Below are 24,276 nucleotides of genomic sequence, written 5' to 3'. Positions count from 1 at the left end.
CATCAGACCAGCCAGTGTCTGCACAGCACCACTCAGGAACTCTCGACTCGCGTCCTGTGCTGCCGCGAGTTGGTCGACACCCCTGGCCTGTGAGTCCCCGAAATCGGCCACACTATGAGCCAGGGACTCAATGGCCTGAGGCAACTGTCCCACAACCCCCATGAACTCGGTGTGGCGCCGCTCCGAGTCCGCGGACATTTCATCAAGGAGGCGCACCTCCTGGGCGAGGACCGTCTCCGGACTGGAGGCCGGACTCTCCCTCTGGGGAGAAGGCCGCCGAGCTGCCCGACCCTTCCCGCGTGCCTGGACGCCACTGGGCCCAGCAACTGCCCTCCCCTGCAACACTTCCCCCCTCTGGGGAGAAGGCCGCCGTGCTGCCCGACCCTTCCCGCGTGCCTGGACGCCACTGGGCCCAGCAACTGCCCTCCCTTGCAACACTTCCCCCCTCTGGGGAGAAGGCCGCCGTGCTGCCCGACCCTTCCCGCGTGCCTGGACGCCACTGGGCCCAGGAGCTACACCCCCCTGCAACACTTCCCCCTGGCTCTCCTCCAGGCAAGACGTCTCCCCTCCATTGCCATCCCCTGGCGCGGATGAGGGTTCCCCCGATGTGCCGCCTTCCTCTTGGTCCTCGTCGTCCTCCTCTTCCGAGGGACTGGCACTCTCAGCTTCAGGGACCTCCTCCTCACCAGCTGAAAGCAGGAAGGCACAAGAGTAGCTTTAGAGTGAGGACAGGGCATCAGCGAGGGAGGCATGAGTGGTGGCATTATGCGCATTGGTGGGACAGTGGCAAAGGATGTAGATCTGAAGCGCAAGGGGAACGAGAGAGGTGCAAACGGTCATGTCCTTACCATTGGGGCCCAGCACAGGGTCGGCATCTCCAATAGCTACGGGGCCAACCACCCGGGCACGCATGAGTCGAGCCACGCGCTCCTCCAGGTCACTGAGCTCCTGGAACTGGACACGGCCTCCCCCGGTGACAGCCCGGCTCTTCAGATTCTGCGCCAGCTTGGCCTGCAAGAGAAAGGACGGCCTCTAAGTACAGTGTGGTGCCCTGTTGTTGTGTGCACTGCCTCCCATGGTCGAATAGCTTGGCCAGTGTGGTGCCCTGTTGTTGTGTGCACTGCCTCCCATGGTCGAATAGCTTGGCCAGTGTGGTGCCCTGTTGTTGTGTGCACTGCCTCCCATGGTCGAATAGCTTGGCCAGTGTGTAAAGTGCAGAAAGTGCTATTGATGATCATGCCAGTGCCATAGCTGCGGGAGGAGGGCTGGCCATTAGGCCTTTGAGGTCCCTTTGCCCATAATGTGAGGTGCACATGCAAGGATGAGGAGGACACTGGAAAGGGTACTCACCCTGACCAACCGAGTGAGGTCGTTGTACTTCTTGCGGCATTGGTCACCAGTCCTGGGGACATCGCTGTTGGCTGAGACCCTCTGGGCGATTTCCCTCCAGGCTCTCCTGTACTGCCTCCTGGGAGCCTTCTTGCCACTGTCCGGGCACAAGATCTCTCTTTTCTTTTCCAAACCCCTAAGCAGCACCCTCAAAGCATGCTCTGAGAAGCGCTGCGCTCGTTCACGGGCCTTCTGCATGGCTTCAGGCGCTATTTGGGTCCACCAGCAGTGTTCAGGCCTAGCTGCAGGGCTCCACTATCCAGGGCGTGGCAGCAGACAAAGTCGACCCTTCCCCCTTTAAGAGCTGGCCGGCGTCAGGGTGTCCGCTGTCAATCAAAACATGACCACACCTGCGCTGCGCCCGACCTCGGCGTTATCAGTCTGCACCGCCGGCTTAGCGCCTAAAGATAGGAGTGCAACGCCAGTTTCAGCGCTCGCCCAAACTCCTTGGCCAAAGCTACTGAATATCGGTGAAGTGGCCTCCACTTTCCGGCGGGCGCTAAATTTAGCGCCCGCCCGACTTTACCGCCCCAAAAGTGGCTATACTGAATTTCTAGGCCCATATGCCATAAAAATGTTATTAGCATGTTGCTTCTTGACCGTGCTGTGCAGCTCACAGTTTCTAAAATCCTCCTTTACAGGTAATGCTATTTTATTTTCTGGGTCCTGCTCTTTACTTTTGTGTAGATAACACTTTGGCTTGTACCACTGAAAAGAACTTTTCCACAAAACATGTTGCAAATTTTCTCCCCAAGTGCTAATTCAGAAAAATTCAATTATCTAATGCTAATAGGCACAATGAACCATGCCTCTCTGATAAACATTATTTGCATTGGATTATAACTATCTCTAATATGTCGAGAGCTGAGTTTAAACTCTTATTTTAGATTGCATATTTTATCATAATTTTAAGAAAAAACTAAATTAAACACATTGGCCGCGATCTCCCCTACCTTGGCGGGTCAGGTGCGGCCGGGGTCGGTGGCGGGTTGCGACCCCGCTGCTGGCTACAGCCTGCTGTCCAATGTGATTTTACGTTGATTGGGCCCAACGCGTTTGCCGGCCAATTGAAGGAAGCGGGTCTGATGACGTCACTTGACATGTCATCAGCCGGTTTCCTTAAAGGGACCATGCACAAATTTACTTTGACATTTGTGCTGTCAGTGTTCTACAGCATTGAGGTGCTGCAAACACTGACGAGCACTGCACAGAGGTGCAGGGCTGCACCCAGGCTCTCCCATGACTCCCTCCATATGCTTATGGTGGGAGTCACAGCACGCAGGGGGGTCCTCTTCCCTTCCAATGGGTGGAAGAGACCTCCCCAGGAGACCAACGCAGCCTGGTTGCACATTGCACAGGACACAAGCAGTAATGTCGTTAGGAGGACCTGGCTGCAGTGACGCAAACCTTTCAATGATCTCAGTAGATCACGAAACGTTACTGCAAAGCTACACTCAAACTCACCCTGCTGTGCCACTCATCACATCCCCATCACTCTGCCTTCCCTACCATACTCCTGCACATCCTTACTCACACCAACATACCTTGCACCTCCACCCATCCCTCTCTATCTATATTATCACTTCCCCATCTCACTAGCCACCCCTCACACTCACCCTCATCCTAGTCCAATCATACCAACTGGCAACACACAAGGGTAGGCACTTGTGTGTTTTAGCTAATGTTCATGTGAAGTTTCTGTTAATGTGCTGTCAAACATTGAAATCTTTATTATCAACACAGATTTGTGTGCACCTTAAGAAGTGGCTTAGTGAGTTGCAGTGAAAGATGAGACATAACAGTACCCGCCCCCCCGCCATGGTGATGAGTGTGAAAGGAATAGCTTGGGCATTGTAGGAATGCTTTATGGTGTTGGTGTGGGGTGGTGCCAATCTGGCGCATCATGTGGAAGCCAGAGTGTACAGCATCAAGTGAAGTAAATCTGGCTATGGTGAGGTCATCCCTAGCAGCAATGTGGTCAGGTGCTGATGCACTGCGTCCTGTGCAGCATCAGTTGATTGAGGAGAAGGTTGGTGTTGTTGTTGGTGCTGCTGGTGTGCCTGGTGCCGCTGGTATTGGGGCTGATCGTGGTGGGATTCTGAGGACCAAGTTGAGATAGTTTCAAGGGTAACGATACTGATGTAATAGATGGTAGGTGAAGTTGAGATGACAGAAGCAATCTGTCAATGGTAAGAGAGGTTGTTCCAATGAGGTGACACTGGATAGAGTTTACTCCAAACACTTGCAACCTGCATAAAGCTCAATCTGTCTTCCAAATGCAGTAAACAACAGCTTCTGAGCTTGGAAAGTGAACAGCTATGAGATGGGAGCTTTTATAACACATTTGCAGCTGTCAAGTAAAGAGACAATTTCATGGTGACTCAACTGCCGACCTGCTGAGCTGACGTGATCCCTGAGCAGTGTGGAACCCATGGGCGACCTGGTAAAATTTAACAGTGAGCTCAAAATGTTTTTAAATGGCTGTTAACAAGCTCTTAATCACCTAAATTGCTTCCCCCGCCGCTTGGTGTTGGGTCTGTTCAGCGATGACAGACCCAACATCTGGGAAACTAGCGTGGTGGCAGGTTGACAGCGGGCTCCCTACACGCTGTCAAAATTTTTTTTCTAGTATATCACAATCCCCCTGCCTGATTTCTATGCCTACATCGTCCTTCTCCATAGTGAACACAGATGCAAAATATTCATTTAAAACCTCACCTATATCTTCTGGCTCTACACACTGGTTGCCACTTTGGTCCCTAATGGGCCCTACTCTTTCTCTGGCTATCCTCTTGCCCTTAATATACTTATAAAACACCTTGGGATTTTCCTTTATTTTGCCCGCCAGTGATTCTTCATGCCCCCTCTTCGCTCTCCTAATTTCTTTTTTAAGTACCCCCCCTGCACTTTCTATACTCCTCTAGGGCTTCCACTGTTTTTAGTCCTTTGTATCTGCCAAGAGCCTCCCTTTTTTTCCCTAATCCATTCTTGTATATCCCTTGACATCCAGGGTTCCCTGGGTTTGTTGGTCCCACCCTTGACCTTTATGGGAACATGTTGGTGTTGTACTCTCTCTATTTCCTTTCTGAAAGACTCCCATTGCTCTGATGTGGATTTTCCTACAAGTAGTTGATCCCATTCCACTTTGGCCAGATCCTGCCCTATCATACTAAAATCGGCCTTCCCCCAATTTAGAACCTTTATTGCCGGCCCATCTTTGTCCTTTTCCATGACTACCTTAAATCTCGCCGAATTATGGTCACTAACGTAATAAAACTCACTACGCACTTGGTTTGAGCATAAAGCAAGGCTTTAATCAATTTGTTTCAGAACATGGAGGTCTAGTTGTACTTCACTAGCTCCTTGTCTTACAAAATGTCCCTGGCAAGCTGGGGCCGACGCCCGAGTATTTATACTCCTTGGACGTCCCCACCAGCTGGCCGCCCAGCATTATTTCACGAGTAGTTTCTTGATGAATGATGAGATTTATAACAGTCACGGTCACCAAAATGCTCTCCTACTGACACTTCTACCACTTGCCCGGCTACATTCCCTAGAATTAGGTCCAGTACCGTCCCCTTTCTTGTAGGACTTTCTACATGCTGGCTCAAAAAGCTGTCCTGGATGCACTTTAAGAATTCCGCACCCTCTAAGCCTTTCACACGCTGACTATCCCAGTTAATATTGGGAAGTTGAAATCCCCTACTATTATTACCCTATTGTTTCTACACTTCTCTGAGGTTTGCCTACATATCTGTTCCTCTATCTCCCCCTGACTGTTTGGGGGCCTATAGTACACTCCCAGCAAAGTGCTTGCCCCCTTTTTGTTTTTAAGTTCTACCCATATGGCCTCATTAGAGGAACCTGCTAAGATATCATCCCTCCTTACAGCAGTAATTGACACCTTGATTAATATTGCGACACCCCCTCCTCTGTCTCGCCTGAAGATTCTATACCCCGGAATATTGAGCTGCCAGTCCTGCCCCTCCCTCAACCATGTCTCTGTGATAGCAACTATATCATACTCCCATGTGTTCATCAACACCTTCAATTCATCTGCCTTACTCGCAAGACTCCTTGCATTAAAGTAAATGCCATCCAGCCTTGCCATAGTCCCTTGTGCCATTACATATTTGCTCTGCCTTCCAGACTCACTTGTTTTTTCCTCTATATTTGGCTGTGCATCACCCCCTACTATAGCTCCGTATCCCATCCCCCTGCCAAGTTAGTTTAAACCCCCACCCCCCCAACAGTACTAGCAAACCTCCCCGCAAGGATGTTGGTCCCATTCTGGTTCAGGTGCAACCCGTCCGACTAGTACAGGTCCCACCTTCCCAGAAGCAGACCCAATGATCCAGAAAACTAAAGCCCTCCCTCCTGCACCAACTCTTTAGCCATGCATTTATCTGCTCTATCCTCCTATTCCTATACTCACTAGCACGTGGCACCCGGAGTAATCCAGAGATTACAACTATTGAGGTCCTGCTTTTTAATCTGCTACCTAGCTCCCTAAATTCTTGTTGCAGGCCCTCATCCCTCTTTCTACCCATGTCATTGGTACCAATGTGAACCACGACCTCTGACTGTTCGCCCTCCCCCTTCAGAATGCCCTGCATCCTTGACCCTGGCACCAGGGAGGCAACATACCATCCTGGAGTCACATCTGCGGCCACAGAAATGTCTATCTGTTCCCCTTACGATAGAATCCCCTATCGCTATTGCTCTCCCATTCTTTTTCCTCCCCTCCTGTGCATAGTGCCACTGTTGTATCCGTGTGTTAATGGAGACATGAAATGCAGGAGTTGGTTTAACAGGTGTTTACGGAACAAAGTCTGGAGGTGAACTAAAAGATACAAGACACTATACAGGCTTATATAGCCCGAGTGGCCACTACCGGCATTACAGTGCACAGGGGCTCTTAAAGGCACATACACCACAATTCCTCCCCTTTTAGACAACCAGTACATAACATTTTAAGTAATCATTAATTAACATGTTTACAAGAACAATAATCTACACATTTGCTGCAGTTAATCAATTATAAGTCAGTCTCTCCGAAGGCTTCCTGACTCGGTCCAGATAACGCCTCGGTGGTGTAGTAGTTTTCGGTGGTGTAGTAGGTTCTATTGGCAAGGTCGATTCGGCTTGAATGCCAGTGTCGGATTCATCTGGTTCCAGTATCACCGGATCGGAGGTAGATACTATGGGTATCTCTGCTTCATCATTAGGCGTATAGAGTTGTGGTGTAGGTTGTCCCTTTTCGGATAACTCTATGATCTGGTCAGCATGGCGCCTTATTATGCTTTCTCCAATGTCCACGGTATACATCAGCGGTCCTAGTCGTGTGCAAATAGTTCCAGGCTGCCATTTCTCGGTACGGTAGCCCTGGGCCAAAAATTGTTGACCTATCTGGAAGGTTCTAGTTGGCCTTTCATTCATGCCTTGAAATTGCCGGTTCTCTACGTCCCTTCTGATGTTTGGCTTGATCAAATCCAGCCGGCATCTTAGTCTTCTATTGAAAAACATCATGGCGGGAGTTTGGTTTGTAACCACATGTGTTGCATTCCTGTATGCAAACAAGAAGTTATCTACCTTATGCTGTAGATTTATGTCTTCATTACCCATGGCCTTTATGGCCTTCTTGAAGGTCTGGACAAACCTTTCAGCTAATCCATTGGTGGCGGGATGGTATGGGGCGGACGTGTAGTGCTTAACCCCATTGTTTTTTAAGAACTTCCTGAATTCTTCGGACACAAATTGCGGTCCATTACCAGAACAGATCTGTTCAGGCAGCCCATTCCTGGCAAATATGGTCCTTAATGCTGTGATGGTTTTTTCCGTGGTGGTGGAGGACATCTTTATTACCTCCGGCCACTTGGAGTGTGCATCAACCGCGATTAAGAACATTGAGTCCATAAATGGACCAGCAAAGTCGATATGTACCCTTTGCCATGGAGATGAGGGCCACTCCCATGGATGTAGAGGGGCTTGTGGTGGGGCGTTTTGGACCTTCTGGCATCCTAGACAGCCCTTGGTCATTTCTTCGATGTCTCCATCGATACCTGGCCACCACACAAACGCTCTGGCTAGGTTCTTCATTTTCACTCCACCCAGATGCCCCTCGTGAAGCTCCTTTAGCACTTTATCCTGGAGTTTGGGTGGAATCACCACTCTGGATCCACACATCAAGGTTCCTCGGCACACTGACAGCTGTTCTCTTCTTTGTGAAAATGCTGGCAACAGTGGTTCGCCATGTGCTGGCCATCCCTTCACCGTTAAATCGTAGACTCGTGAGAGAGTCGGGTCATTTCTCGTTTCCTTTTCAATGGTAGAATTTGTTATTGGTAGACATTCCACTATGGTTGAGTGGAACATCTCCACTGGGTCCACTGTAGGTGCCTCTTCTACCGTTGGCAACGGTAGACGCGATAAACCGTCAGCATTTCCATGCTGTTTTGATCCTTTATATTCTATGTCATATTGGTGTGCCCCTAGGAAAAGGGACCACCTCTGTAGCCTTTGCGCTGTCATAATGGGAACGCCCTTTTTAGGGTTGAATATGGAGACGAGGGGTTGATGGTCAGTCAACAAGGTAAATTTTTGTCCGTGTAGGTAATGGTTGAATTCCTTCACTCCCCATACCAGGCTGAGTGCTTCCCTGTCGATCTGGGCATAGTTACGCTCAGCTGAGTTCAATGAGCGTGACGCAAAAGCTATCGGCCGCTCCGAGCCATCAGGGAATCTATGCGATAATACCGCTCCTACGCCGTAAGGGGATGCATCGCACGCCAGTCTGATTGGCAGTGATGGCTTGTAATGAGCCAAAACTTCCTTGGACGTGATCAAGCCTTTGCATTTATGGAAGGCACGTTTACAGTCTTCGCTCCATTTCCAAATTATTCCCGTTTGCAGCAGTTCGTTAAGAGGGTGCAGAACAGTTGACAAGTTCGGTAAAAATTTACGATAGTAATTTATCAATCCCAGGAACGACCTTAATTGTGAGACATTTTCAGGTGCTGGGGCTTTTATGACCGCTTCAATTTTTTCAGGTGACTTATGCAACCCTGCTTCATTAATTATGTGGCCACAATATGATATTTGTTTCTGGAAAAATTCGCACTTGGGGCGATTTGCTCGTAAGCCCCGTTCTCTCAGCCTAGTGAGCACCTGCTCCAAATTGGCAAGGTGCTCGTTGTCATTTTCTCCTGTTACAAGGATGTCATCTAGGTAGCATTGAGTCCCCAGAATCCCTTGCAGGACTTGCTCCATAGCTCTTTGCCAGATAGCTGGAGCTGATGCTATTCCGAAAACCAGTCGATTGTACTGGTACAGGCCTTTGTGTGTGTTTATCGTGAGATACTTTTTAGAGGCCTCCTCAACCTCCATCTGTAGATATGCCTGTGCCAAGTCAATCTTGGTGAAACGTTTCCCTCCGGATAGTGAGGCAAAAATATCTTCTATCCTCGGAAGAGGATACTGTACCGTGTGAAGGACGGGGTTTACAGTCACCTTGAAGTCCCCACAGATGCGAATTCTTCTCTGTTCTTCAGATTTATCATTATTCAACGTTTTCTTCATGACTGGGACGATGGGTGTTGCCCACTCTCTCCAATCTATCTTGGATAACACGCCTGCCTTTTCCAAATTCTCCAGCTCTGCCTCGACTGCTGGACGAATTGCGTATGGCACCGGCCTTGCCTTAAAAAACTTGGGAATTGCCGCATCTTCCACTTTTATTGAGGCAGTGACGCCTTTCAAGGTTCCTAGTTCCTGTTGAAACACTTCTTTGGCGTTGGCCAAGATGTCTTTTAATCGTTCAGGTATGACGTCATCATCATTTTTTTTCTTACTGGTCACCGTCAGTGCCTGAATGGAGTGCCAGTCTAAACGTATCTTCCTGATCCATTCACGTCCCAACAGCGGTGGACCACCATCTTGCAGAACGTATAAATACAACTTCTGTATTTCCTTGCCGTTGTATACAACAGGCACCCTTATTTTCCCTCTGGGGTATACTTTCTGCCCCGTATATGTTTTTAAGATAATGGATGTGTCTTTCAAAGATATATGTGGAAATAGCCGCTCGTAATCCCGTCGACTTATGACGGTCAGGGCTGATCCTGTATCTAGCTCCATTTTAACTGGGGACCCCGCTATCGTGAGAGTAACCCAAATAGCCTGGTAATCTTCTTTGGCAATTACATTATGTAATTTGGGACAGCTTAGTCTCTTGTTTCCGGAGTCGCTATCGCTCTTCTGGTCTTCGGAGCTACTGTCCATCATCATTTGTACATTTCTGTACTTTTCCTTATTGATTTTTTTTCTGTCAGTGGATGTTTTGTTTCCAGATCGGCATACACGTGCAATGTGTCCCATCTTTCCGCATTGCCTGCATGCTTTGTCCTTGAACCAGCAGTCCCTCTGGTCATGGGTGGATCTGCCGCAGCGATAACATCTCTCAAAACCCTGTGTCATTTCATGGGTGCCGAAGTCCTGTGGCTTTTGCTGTATCTCTGCAGCTCCTCTTGCTGCTGCTTCGTATGATACAGCCATACTGAAAGCCTTGTCCAGTGTTAAATCTTTCTCAGAAAGTAACCTTTTCTGTGTTCCTTCACTTAGGAGACCGCAGACGAATTTGTCTCGAAGAGAGTCTGCCAGTCCTGCCCCGAATTGGCAGTGCTTTGACAGCTTCCTTAATTCGGTGAGGTAATCAGCGTTACTTTCATTCTTGTGCTGATTCCTCCTGAAGAATTTGAATCGTTCCGCTATCAGCAACGGTGTTGGGTTTAAGTGCTCCTGTAGGGTATCAACAATCTCCTTAAAATTCTTGTCCACCGGTTTGGCTGGAGTGATTAAGTTTCGTAACAGCCCGTATGTTCTTGCGTCCATTAGATTTAGAAGTACCGATGCCTTTTTATCATCCTCTATTTCATTCGCTGTGCAATATACCTCCACTCTTTCCACATATGTGGTCCAATTCTCTACATCACTATCGAAAGCAGTAATATTGCCAGTCTTAGGCATCCTGAAAAAAAAAGGCGCCTCCCGCGCTTTCCTTTCTTCCTTGCCGAGAAAAAATGGTGCCTCCCACACTTTCCTGCCACTGCCGCTGCTGACAACGCTGTTCTCCGCAGTTTTTATTTATACAGATATTTTTTAATAGTTGGAGACTCGTTCCCGCCGGACTCTCTGGTTTTCCCTCCCTCTGCTTGGTCCGAACGCCAACCTGCTTTGCAGCGCTGGCCGTCTCCCGAGTGCTCCACCCTCTGTCTCTGTTTGCCTCTGCCTTTGCTGCTCAGCCCCGCTGCAGAGCCAGCCGATCGAGCCCCAGCCCGCCACCCAGGAAGGATTATTGCAGTACCTGCCACCAGCCCGGCTAGCTGGTGAAACCACAGTTTTTTTTTTTTCTTCGACCTTCGTCTGAGGAATCGATCTCCTTGAGGTGCTGCCGAATTGCAGGTAAGTCCATTTCCAATTCATCGCCACTGTTGTATCCGTGTGTTAATGGAGACACGCAATGCAGGTGTTGGTTTAACAGGTGTTTACTGAACAAAGTCTGGAGGTGAACTAAAAGATACAAGACACTATACAGGCTTATATAGCCCAAGTGGCCACTACCGGCATTACAGTACACAGGGGCTCTTAAAGGCACATACACCACAGCCACGGACTTGGCTCTTGCTGCATTCCCCTGAGAACCCATCTCCCCCATCAGTATCCAAAACGGAAAATCTGTTGGAGAGGGAGATGGACCCAGGGGACTCCTGCACTACATTCCTAGTTCTTTTACTCTGTCTGGCGGTCACCCATTTCCTGTCTGCCTGTGCACTCTTTACCTGTGGTGTGACCACCTCGTTAAACATGCTATTCATGAAGATCTCAGCTTTGCGGATGCTCCACAGTGATACCAGCAGCGGCTCCAGCTCCGAAATGCAGATTTTGAGTAGCTGCAGCTGGAGACACTTCCTGCACCTGTGTTCGCCCTGGACACCTAACGTGTCCCTGACTTCCCACATAGCACAGGAGGGGGACACCATGCTGCCGAGCTGCCCTGCCATGTCCTACCCTTAATTTACTCCCTTTACTTCCTTTAAATTAAAGAATATTAAATACACTAGGGACCTTACTTCCCTTTAAACACTACTTACTCTAAACTAGAGACCTTACTTTTACTTTAACGACTGGACTGTAGAAATACTCACCAGGTCCTACTTACCAATCAGCTCCTTCCCTGGGTGTGACGTCACTTTAGTGGTTTCGCAGTTGTTGTTGTTTGACTGCTCCCGCTCTCAGATTCTTTCCTTGGTGTAAAGTAAAAACCAATTCCTACAGGGTGAAAAGTTAGGAAAAACAAAGGCGAAGCTATACCCATGTCGCCATAAATTTTGAAATTGTACTTCCGATTCTCAAGTCCAAATCATAGAATCATAGAACAGTATAGCAGAGAAGGAGGCCATTTGGCCCAACAAGTTTGCGCCGGCTCTTTCGAAGAGAAGTCCAGTTAATCCCACTCCCGGCTCTTTCCCCATATCCCTGCAATTTTTTCTCCTTCAAGTATTTATCCAATTCCCTTTTGAAAGTTACTAATGAATTTGTTTACACCACCCTATACACCACCACAAATAACCTCCCAGAGATGTTGGGGAACATAGGGTCTGATGAAAGGGAGGAACTGAAAGAAATCAGTATTTGTAGGGAAATGGTGTTAGGGAAATTGACGGGATTGAAGGCCAATAAAACCCCAGGGCCTGATAATCTACATCCTAGGGTACTTAAGGAAGTGGCCCTAGAAATAGTAGATGCATTGCTGATCATCTTCCAACATTCGATGGAATCTGGAACAGTACCCATGGATTGGAGGGCAGCTAATGTTACCCCACTATTCAAAAAAGGTGGTAGAGAGAAAACGGGGAATTATAGACCAGTCAGCCTGACATCAGTAGTGGGGAAAATGCTAGAGTCCATTATAAAAGATGTAATAGCAGAGCACTTGGAAAACAGTGACAGGATCGGACAAAGTCAACATGGATTTACAAAAGGTAAATCGTGCTTGACTAATCTACTGGAATTTTTTGAGGATGTAACTGGTAAAATAGATAAGGGAGAACCAGTGGATGTGGTGTATTTGGATTTTCAAAAGGCTTTCAATAAAGTCCCGCATAAGAGATTAGCGTGTAAAGTTAAGGCACATGGGATTGGGGGCAAGGTATTGACTTGGATAGAGAACTGGTTGGCAGACAGAAAGCAAAGAGTTGGAATAAACGGGTCTTTTTCCGAGTGGCAGGCAGTGACTAGTGGGGTACCGCAGGGATCGGTCCTTGGACCCCAGCTATTCACAATATATATTAAGGGAGCTAGATGTAATATCTCCAAGTTTGCAGACGACACAAAGCTGGGTGGGCGTGTGTGCTGTGAGGAGGATTCCGAGAAACTCCAGGATGATTTGGACAGGTTGGGTGATTGGGCAGAAGCATGGCAGATGCAATATAACGTGGATAAATGCAAGGTTATCCACTTTGGTGGCAAAAACAGGAAGGCAGATTATTATCTGAATGGCAATAGATTGGGAGAAGAGGAAGTGCAACGAGCCCTGGGTGTCCTTGTGCACCAGTCGCTGAAGGTAAGCATGCAGGTGCAGCAGGCGGTTAAGAAGGCAAATGGTATGTTGGCCTTCATAGCGAGAGGGTTTGAGTTCAGGAACAAGGATGTCTTGCTGCAGTAGTACAGGGCCTTGGTGAGACCACATCTTGAGTATTGTGTGCCGTTTTGGTCACCTTATCTGAGGAAGGATCTTCTTGCCATGGAGGGAGTTCAGCGAAGATTCACCAGACTGATACCTGGGATGGCAGGAATGACGTTTGAGGAGAGATTGGGTCGATTGGGCTTATACTCACTCGCTGGAGTTTAGAAGAATGAGAGGGGATCTCATTGAAACTTATAAAATTCTAACAGGACTGGCAGACTAGATGCAGGAAGGATGTCCCCGATGGTCGGGGAGTCCAGAACCAGGGGTCACAGTCTAAGGATAAGGGGTAAGCCATTTAGGACAGAAATGAGGAGGAATTTCTTTACCCAGAGAGTGGTGAACCTGTGGAATTCTCTACCACACAAGGCAGTAGAGGCCAATTCATTAAATATATTCAAGAAGGAGTTGGATATATTTCTTAAGGCTAAAGGGATCCAGGGATATGGGGAGAAAGCAGGGACCGGGTACTGAATTTGGATGATTACCCATGATTGCATTGAATGGCGGAACAGGCTCGAGGGGCCGAATGGCCTACTCCTGCTCCTATCTTCTATGTCTCTATGTTTCTATATGGAAAGCAGTACATTCCAAATCTTAAACACTCTCTGCTTAAAAAAGGTTTTCCTCATGTCGTCTCTAGTTCTTTTGCCAATCACGTTAAATCTGTGCCCTCTGATTATTGACCCTCCACCCATTGGAAACAGTTTCTCTTTATTCATTCTATCTAAACCCTTCATGATTTTAAACACCTCTATCAAATCTCCTTTTAGCCTTCTCTGCTAAGGAGAGCAGCCCCAGCTTCGCCAGTCTATCCACGTAACTGTAATCCCTTATCCCTGGAGCCGTTCTAGTAAATCTCTTCTGTACCCTCTCCAAAGCCTTCAAGTCCTTCCTAAAGTGCGGTGCCCAGAATTGAACACAATACTCCAGCTGGGGCCGAACTAGAGTTTTATAAAGGTTTAGCATAACTTCCTGGCTTCTGTACTCTATGCCTCTATTTATAAAGCCCAGGATCTCATATGCTTTATTAACTGCTAAATTGTTAATGTAAATTGTGAAAGACAGACTTAAATAAGTGGAGTGAATCCCTTTGTTGGAAGGGAGAGAAAAGAGATAGATGGGTGATAAAATATGCACTACATATCAGGAAAACTGAAAACAATGTGGATTTCACAGTAGTTTGGGTTGGAGTTTTCACATACCCAGCTAACCCAAAAAGATTTGCATCAAGGCTAACGTTGTTGATTAACCCCTTTAAAAGGATGAATATCTGATTATGAAAGGGATTTATCTATTAATGATAGAAAAATGATTACATACACTATTGAACAGTATAGCCTGGATTTTCTACTCCCAGCCGTCCATTGTATCGACATAAATCAGTTAGCGAGGAACAGAAATGTGATGCACGATTCCACCATGTCATTACCGCCTCAATTGCATGGGCCCATTCATTTGCACGGGAGAGCATATCCAAATGAGGCAGTAATGATGTTATGCATCACACTTCTGTTATTTCCACCTCATTCATGCCAGTTCTTATTTTCACCAGAATAGAACAGACACCCAGGGCCACTGAACAGTAGCGATAAAGCAGAAGACAATTAAAATGGCTAACAAGTAAGTTTGTAGGATTTGAAGAAACCTTGGGTCCAAAATTCCATGAGGTCATTTGCCCTGGTGCTGAGCTGGGACTTCTTCCCACTGATCCTCACCTCCACTAACCCCGTCATAAATCATGGTCTCAGCTCATTTGCATGAGAGCCTGAGGGGAAACAGTGCAAGAGGACAACAGATAAAAGCAGGAGAACCGGTGGCACAGAGTCAGTGAGAGTGATAAGTCAGAGGTGGATAAAAGGAGGGTCAGAGAGTGGAAGAGCTGAGCAAAGCACAGGCAGAAACTCAAAAGTGACATCACCAGACAGCAGGTAGGTGATTGGTTGGTGAGTATTACCTTTGTCTTTTTTCTCTCTAAGTTAGGGCATTGAGTTAAACTAAAAGTTTAGTTAGTAGTCTAATAAATAGAGGCATGGTAGGGTACCTCAGTCCCGTTGAATGCACATGCTGTGCCATGTGGGAAGTCCAGGATGCTTCTCATGTCCTGAACAACCACATATGCAGGCAGTGTCGACAGCTGGAGGAGCTCGAGCACCGGGTTACGGAGCTTGAGCAGCGGCTGGTGTCACTTCAGTGCATCCGTGAGGCTGAGAGCTAATGGATAGCACATTTCTAGAGGTGGTCACCCCGCAGCTTAAGAGTGTGCAGGCAGAGAGTGAATGGGTGATGTGGAAATATAGAATATCATACATATAGTTTTGTGTCAGTCTTGCAAAGTATGATGGGATAGTTGACATGGGTTAAAAGTTTAAGTATTGGTTTAGTTGATGCAAGACTGTTGGAACACGGCCAGAACAGAATGTGCTAGGTACCAAAACCGCTCCCAAGGTGCAGCCTGTAACTGAACAATGTAAGAGGAATAGGAGTAAGTCTGTGGTGACAGATGTCTTTGTGTATGTAGCAATGATTAACTATGTGAACGTACAGGAATGTGACAAGATGTTCTATTCATTGTTCTTGTGCATGAAACGGTTTGATGTATGATAATGATGTGTCAATCAGGAGTTGTTTACTTCACTGTATAAATATAGAGTCCGAATTCGTGCTTGTTGAAGTTGTTGCCTCAGCCATTGACTGAGACACGCTTCCCTTGTTGCACCAAGTAAAACATTAAAGTGTTACTTTTCTGACGGAACCCGGTGTCTAGAGCCTTACTCGGAGTCGAGATTTCGACAGTGACTGCCAGACAGACAAGGAGGACCAGGCAGGTAATTCAGGAGTCTACTGAGTGCATCTTGCTCTCTAACCAATATTCATTTAGAATACTGGTGAGTGCAATAGTCCCTCTGGGGAGTAGAGCCTGAGCCAAGTCCACGGCACCATGGGTGTCTCAGCTGTACAGGGGTGGGAGGAGGAAGGTCAGCGGCCGCAGATGTGACTCCCTAGCGCCAGGGTCAAGGACATTCTGAGTGGGGAGGGTGAACGGCCAGAGGTCGTGGTCCATATCGGTACCAATGACATAGGTAGAAAGAGGGATGAGGTCCTGCAGGCAGATTTTAGGGAGCTAGAAAAGAGATTAATAAGCAGGACCTCAAAGGTAGTAATCTCCAGATTACTCCCAGTGCCACGTGCTAGTGAGTACAGAAATAAAAGGATAGAGCAGATAAATGCATGGCTGAAGAGATGGTGCAGGAGGGAGGGCTTTCGCTTCCTGAGGCATTGGTGGGACCTGTACAAGCCGGACCCTTTGATATGGGGAACATGTTTTGGCTTTCTCCTCAATATTCCCATTGAGACCTGGCCACCAGACGTAGCTTCTTGCCATTTCCTTCATCCGAACCATCCAACTGTGGCCTGTATGAAGTTGTTGCAGTATAGGTTCCCTCAGAGGTGGCGGAATGATGACACGGCGTCCTCAAAGAAGACAACCTGCCTGGATGGAGAGCTCATTTCTTTTTGAAACGTAAGGTTTCAAACTAGGAGAATCTCCTATAGCTCTCCCTCGAATGACATCGTCCATTACCTCAGACAGGACTGGATCGTTGCGGGTGTGCCTTCACACCTGAACTGCAGTGACAGGTGCTCCCTCCACTTGTCTAAAGTAGAAGATGTCTATCTGATGAGGCTCCGGGGGAGTAACAGGCAAGGGTAGCCTCGAGAGACCGTCTGCGTTGCCGTGCAAGTCTGATTTGCGATATTTGATGTCGTATGTGTGTCCTGACAACAGTAAAGCCCACCTTTGCATCCTGCTTGCAGCGAGAGACAGAATTCCGGTGTGGGGCCCGAAGATTGAAGTCAATGGACGGTGGTCCGTCAGGAGTGTGAACCTTCTCCCAAACAGGTACTGATGAAATTTTCGAATTCCAAAAAGGATTCCCAAGGCCTCGCGCTCGATCTGCGCATAGTTACTCTCGGCCTTGTTCAAGGTGCGTGATGCGAAGGCGATAGGTTTCTCTTCACCCGAAGGCATGATGTGGGATATGACTGCTCCCACACCATATGGTGATGCATCACATGCTAGCTGCATGGGTAGTTTTGGGTCGAAGTGTGTCAGGACCTCCGATTTCAGCAATGCTTTCTTTGCTTAGGCGAAAGCTTCGTTGCACAGTTCAGTCCATTTCCATGTTTTGCCTTGACATAGCAACTGATGTAACGGCTTCAGCAATGTTGCTAAGTCTGGAATAAACTTCCCATAGTAGTTAAGTAGCCCCAGAAATGAACGTAACTGGCTCACATTCTGGGGTGCTGGGGCCTCCACGATCGCCTTGACCTTTGACGGCGCCTTATGCAGGCCAGTAGCGTCAATCACATGCCCCAGGTACTCAACTGAAGACTGAAAGAATTCACATTTGTCTTTACGAACTCTGAGTCCGTACTCTTTCAGTCGTTGTAGTGTCGCATCCAAGTTCAGAAGATGATCCTCCTCATTTGGCCCAGTGACAAGGATGTCGTCCAGGTAGCACTGGACTCCTGGCAGTCCACTCAAAATCTGATCCATTGCCCTTTGGAATAGAGCAGGGGCCGACGTAATTCCAAACGGAAGGCAGCAGTACCTGTATAGCCCCTTGTGTGTCACAATTGTCAGCAGCTCCTTTGATTTGTCATCGACATGCATTTGTAGATAAGCCTGGCATAAGTCTATTTTGCTGAACATTTGCCCTCCGGCCAGGCCCGTAAAAAGATCATCAATGAGGGGAAGAGGGTACTGTTCTGCAGACAGCACCAGGTTAATAGTCACTTTAAAATCCCTGCAGATTCGAACAGATCCATCCTTTTTCAGGACAGGAACAATGGGTGTGGCCCATTTGCTCACACTCACAGGCTCCAGGACTCCATTCTCGACTAAGGCCTCCAAGTTAGCCTCAACTTTTGGCCTAATTGCATAGGGTACAGGTCGGGCTTTGTGAAACTTCGGCTTGCTGTCAGGTTTAATGTCCAGTCTCACGCTGATCTTTTTCATGCTCCCAAGTTCCCCATTGAAGAGTTCTGCATGTTTGTTTAACACTGCAGTCAGACCTGACTCCCCTTTTGACATCATGCAGACTGCAGGCCAGTCCAGCGTGATTTTCTCTAGCCACGCACGTCCCAGTAGTGATGGGTAATTTCCCTTTACCACATATAGTGGCAGTTTCGCAGTCTGTCCGTTCAATTTAACTGTCACCTCAATGGCGCCTCTCATGGCCACAGGTTCGCCGGTATACGTCTTTAGCACAATGTTTGTTGGCTGAAGGGTAAGATGCTTTAGCATTTTGTTGTAGACAGTATCTGAAACAAGGGACACAGCCGTGCCTGTGTCCACCTCCATCCGCACTGATTGTCCCTCCACCAGTGGTGACACCCAGTAGCCATTTGAACCACCTGCAACCGTCAGTATATGCACCTCTTCCTCCTCAGAGGTGTCGCTCCCCTCTGTTTTGCTTGTTCCATCATACTGCACTGAATGAACACTCTTTTTCCTCTCTTGTCCAAATACAGACATTTTGCTTCCATGCTTCCCAGCTCTGTCTCTTCTTTTTTAACCTCTACAGGCGCATTCAATGTGACCCTTTTTGCCACAATTTCGGCATTCCAGCTCTGTACACCAGCAGTCATTAGCGTGATGGCCCGTTTTCCCACAACGGTAACATGTGCCGTTCCGCGCACCTTTAGGCTCAGACGACACCTTGTGAACTCTCCCTGTTGAACTCAACTGGTGAGCCTCCTTTTCCGCCATCTCCATGGAGACACTAACTTCAATGGCCTTTTCAAGAGTAAGGTTGTCCTCAGTAAGAAGGCGCTTCTGTGTGGCTGCACTTTGCAGACCACACACAAGTCTGTCTCTAATGGTGTCATTCAGCACCGCCTTGAACTGGCAGTGTTCCGACAACCTTTTTAAAGCAGCAATAAACATCATCACTGATTCCCCCTCCTCTTGATTCCGTTTGTGAAATTTAAATCTCTCAGCAATAACCAGAGATTTTGGTGAAAAATGTGCTCCAAGAATTTCCACTAGTTGCTTATATGTTTTAGTTCCTGGCTTATCTGGCTGCACAAGGCTGCGAAGTAAATTGAATGTCTTCCGTCCCATTACACTCAAAAAGGTAGGCACGACCTTTTCGTTTGCCACCGCATTCGCCAAGACAAAATAGCCAAAACATTCCGTATAAGCGCTCCATTGCTCCACATTTTCACCAAAATCACCGATGTTTCCTAATATAGTAGCCATCTCATGTTTCAAATTTAAATTTCTGTTTACTCACTGCACCCGTAATGTACGCAGATTCATCCGCTCCTCGTCGCCACTTTGTTGTGTCGGTACCTTTTTTACCTAGACACAATTAGAACTCAGAACTCAGAGATTCAAACATGAAGTGCTTTATTCGAAGGGAAAGGGAAGTTCTGGAGTGTTCCGAACAAAGAGAGCTAAACTTAACCAAGAGAACACCCAACCATTTATCTGCTGTGACAGCGCCACCACAGGTGGGAGGAGAACACACAATACATAACAGAAGTGGCAGCAGTGGGAGCAGGAATGCTGTCATCCTGAGAGAGGACAGCACCTTCCTGCTCGACCGACACACTGCTACTCCCCCGGGGCAGTACCTCAGCATCTGGAGCAATCTGCTCCAGCACAGATTGCTGGCCTGCTGCGGTACTGTGAGATCCCCGGTGGACTGTGGGCAACCCAGCGAGGATGGCAGCAGTCAATGCTTGCGTGGCATCAATCTGAGACTGCATGAGAGCAGTCTGAGACTGGATGGCAACAGCCAATGACTCGATTGCAGCACTAAGCCATCGGCTGCAATGGATCCTGCCACCTCACCCATTACACGTGGCATGGGCTCTGGGCCCCCACGGTATCCCTGCAATTCAACCATCCTCTGCAACGAGGCAAGGATGGGTTCAAGGGTTTGCTCACAGATGACAGCTGTGCTGGCGGCGGACACTTCCACACTCCTAGTCAGTGCATCCATGCTGTCGGGCACCCTTGCCATTGCACCCATGAGCTCAGTGTGCATGCTCATCACCTGCGTATTCATGGCTGCAATGTCGAGGTCCTCAGACGAGTCCTGTGCAGCAGAACTCGTGCGTGCACTCACCCTCCAGGGAGATGGCCCCCGAGCTTCCCTTCCCCCATGGCGTTGCTGCAGCCCGCTGGGTCCTGGAGCTTCACCCACATCAGACTCTAACCCCCTGCTCCCCTCCAGGGAACGCGTGGCCCCAGTGTCGGAAGTGTCACCCTCGGGAGACGCAGGCAGTGAGGCTCCGGCTTCCTCTTCCTCCTCCTCTGGTGCGTCGCTGCCACTGGCAGGCTGAGGGACCGGCTGGTCAGCTGGTGGTTCACTATCTGAAAGCAGGAAGGTACAAGAGAGGCTTTAGTGTGAAGGCAGGGGGCAGGAATGGAGCAAGGACTGGAGACAGTTAGTTAGATTAAAAGTGTAAAAGGCTGGTGTTGTGAGGGGCAAGTGGTATGAGAGAGGAGAGCAAGCTGATGAACTTACCATTGCTGTCCCCAAGTGAGTCGACCTCCCCACCGGCCATGGCACCTATGGCCTGTCTGGCAATCAGCCTGTGGACTCTGTCCTCCAACTCAGTCAAGGGGTGTAGGTCCGCCTATCCTCCTCCCGTCCGCTGGGTCTCTCGCCGGTTATGTGAAAGCTTGACCTGCAAGAAAAAGGACAGCGTGTGAGTGAGTGTGCAGCCGTGTGTTTGGCAGATGTGCCTACCATAGTTGAATAGCTGTTAATGTGTGCAAGGTGTGGGATGTGCATGTGAGTTTTATGAGATGGCCATAGTTGTTGGATGAGTGTTGGGCTTTTGGGTATTTACACCGTCTGGCCAAAGAGTGAAGTTGAGATGGAGGGATGTAGAGGTTTTGAAAAGCAGGTACTCACTCTGACCACCCGAATGAGGTCGTTGAACTTCTTCTAACATTGAGTGTGAGTCCTTGGCACCAGGCTCCTTGAGGACACGTGCTGAGCCACCTCCCTCCACACTCTTCGGAACTCCCGGGGCAATGCCCTCCTGTCACTCTCTGGCAACAGCACTGCCCGGCTCCGTTCCACAGCGCCAACCAGAGCCACCAATGCCTGGTCGCTGAAATGCCGAGCTCTTTCCCTGGGCCTATCCATCACTGCTTTCAACCCAATGCTGCTTCAGGTCTTTCCAGGCTGAGATTCAAGGCTGCAATGAGCAGGGTGTCGCTGGGCAGCAAGATGGCCCCTCACCTTTAAGAACTGGACGGCGCCAGTCTGCCTGGCTTCCATGGTAACTGACATCGTCTGAGCTTCTGTAGCGTTCTGAGGTAGCGCCTCACTCCCTGATGTTTGCACCTTAAGAGAGGTGTGCAGCACCTGATTTAGTGCTCAAATCACCTCCAGGGGCGATGGAGGCGAATTTTGCGGTTGAAGACGATAATTAGTGCCGGGCGCTAATCTTTGCACCCGGCCGATATTAGCGCCCCAAAATGGGCAATACTGAATTTTTCCCCCTAAGTGCTCAATACTGAAGAAAGCCTAGAGAAGTATAGAAAGTGCAGGGGTGAAATTAAAAAGGAAATTAGGAAAACAAAGTGAGGGCATGCAAAAATATTGGCAAGTAAAATCAAGGAAAACCCAAAGATGTTTTATAAATATATACGGCTGAAAATTCAGTAGCCTTAGCGCCTCATTTGAGGCGCTAGAGGGCCTTGCGCCGGAGTTATGGCCAGTAGTGAAATTCCCTGGGGCCCTAAATCGGCGTTGCTCCGGTAGCGCTGCGCCGGCACCGATGACGTCATCGGTGTGCGCAGCGTCCCGGTTGCCGTGGTAACCCGCCCGAACTCCGAAATTGAGTTGCGGCCGCCTCGCCCGTGGCAGCCGCAACCAGCGTTTTGTCAGAGGTGCCTTACTGCAGTTAGCGCCGGCGCATTAAAGGCCCCGCGGCGGCCGGCCGCTTTCCCGCCGGCCGCCTGCCCGCAGCTCCCTCCCCGGACTTCTCTCCCCTCCCCCCCAGAACAGATGCAAGCCCGGCACTTGTCCGAGGTGCCGGGCTCATTTTTAAGCAGATTTGCGCGGGCCGCGGCCGGGTGCAGGCAGCTCCTCCTTAACGGAAGGAGGAGGCCTGCACTTCCCCAGCCTGCCGCACCGCATCGGGTGCCGCAGCGCCGGAATTGCGGCGCGAAACGGCAGTTAGCGCCCTTTTCCAGGCGCTAAGACCCTTCAGTAGCGCCGGCAGCCATTTGGGCGCGGCGCCACTGAATTTTTGGCGCGCGCAGGGGACTTAGCGCCGGCACTAATTTCCGGCGCTAAAGCCCTGGCTAAGCCAAAACCCAATTTCTAGGCCATAAAGAGCAAGTGGATAACTAAGGAAAGAGTAGGGTCTAGTGGAGACCAAAAAGGTAACCTGTGTGTGGAGGCAGAAGACATGGGTATGGTACTTAATGAATACTTTGTGCCTGTCTTCACAAAAGAGGGGGACGATGCAGACATCGTAGTTAAGGAGGAGTGTGAAATATTAGATGAGATAAGCATAGTGAGAGATAAGCCTCTTTGAAAATAGATAAATCGCCAGGCCCGGATGAAATGTATCCCAAGCATTTAAGAGAAGCAAGGGAGGAAATAGCGGAGGTTCTGACCATCACTTTCCAATCCTCTCTGGCTACAGGTGTGGTTCCGGAGGACTGGAGGATTGCTAACGTTGTACCGTTGTTTAAAAAGAGAGCAAGGGATAGACAGAGTAATTACTAGCCTGTCAGCCTAACCTCGGTGGTGGGCAAATTATTGGAAAAAGTTCTAAGGGCCCGCATTAATCGTCATTTATAAAGGCACGGATTAATCAAGGACAGTCAGCATGGATATGTTAAGGGAAGGTTCTGTCTGACTAACTTGATTGAATTTTTTTGAGGAGGTAACAAGGAGGGTCGATTAAGGTAGCACGTTTGATGTAGTCTACATGGATTTTAGCAAGGCTTTCAGCAAGGACCCACATGGCAGACTGGTCAGAAAAGTAAAAGCCCATGGGATCCAAGGGAAAGTGGCAAGTTAGATCCAAAATCGGTCAGTGGCAGGAAGCAAAGGGTAATGGTCAACGAGTGTTTCTGTGACTGGAAGGCTGTTTCCAGTGGGGTTCCGCAGGGCTCAATACTAGGTCCTTTGCTTTTTGTGGTTAAAACATCAATGATTTAGACTTCAATGTAGGGGCATGATTAAGATGTTTGCAGATGATACAAAAATTGGCCATGTGATTGATAGTGAGGAAGATAGCTGTAGACTGCAGGAAGATATCAATGGATTAGTCAGGTAGGCAGAAAAGTGGCAAATGTAATTCAATCCGGAGAAGTGTGAGGTAATTCATTTGGGGAGGGCTAACAAGGCAAGGGAATACACAATAAATGGTAGGATACTGAGAAGTGTAGAGGAACAGAGGGAACTTGGAGTGCATGTCCACAGATCCCTGAAGGTAGCAGGACAGGCAGATACAGTTGAGGTGCCTCAATAAATCCGAGACTCGATGTTAGCGAAACAAAACAAGACTTTTATTGACTTAGAAGGTAACACACAGGAGAGAGGTATCTTCCATCCAGAGCTCTGCCGTACTGGATGTGCTGCAGGCTGGGCCAGCTTACATAGGGGCCAGGTATGGGCGGAGCCCTACACATAGTACAATACAATGGGCCAGGTATGGGCGGAGCCCTACACATAGTACAATACAATGGTGAGGAAACGGAACAGAGGTAAGGGAAGTGAAACTGAAACCAACCACAGTCACAGGCAGTGATGAATGGAATATTTCATCACAACAGTGGTTAAGAAGGCACACGGGATACTTTCCTTTATTAGCCGAGGCATAGAATATAAGAGTGGGGAGCTGTAAAAAACATTAGTTAGGCCACAGCTAGAGTACTGTGTACTGTTCTGGTCACCGCACTACAGGAAAGATATGATTGCACTAGAGAGGGTAGAGAGGAGATTTATGAGGATGTTGCCAGGACTGGAGAATTTTAGCTATGAGGAAAGACTGGATAAGCTGGGGTTGCAGACTGCTATCTTTTGGGCTTTCAGAATCTATTAGCAACCATCAGCTGATCAGAAAACAAACTGTTTTCAGGACCCAGTAGAAATAGA

This window comes from Somniosus microcephalus, chromosome 10 (genome assembly GCF_052327205.1).
Source record: "Somniosus microcephalus isolate GS21.2 chromosome 10, FLI_Smic_1.0, whole genome shotgun sequence".
NCBI lineage: Eukaryota > Metazoa > Chordata > Chondrichthyes > Squaliformes > Somniosidae > Somniosus > Somniosus microcephalus.
The sequence above is the reverse complement of the archived record's forward strand: the minus strand, read 5'-3'. Positions refer to the sequence as shown.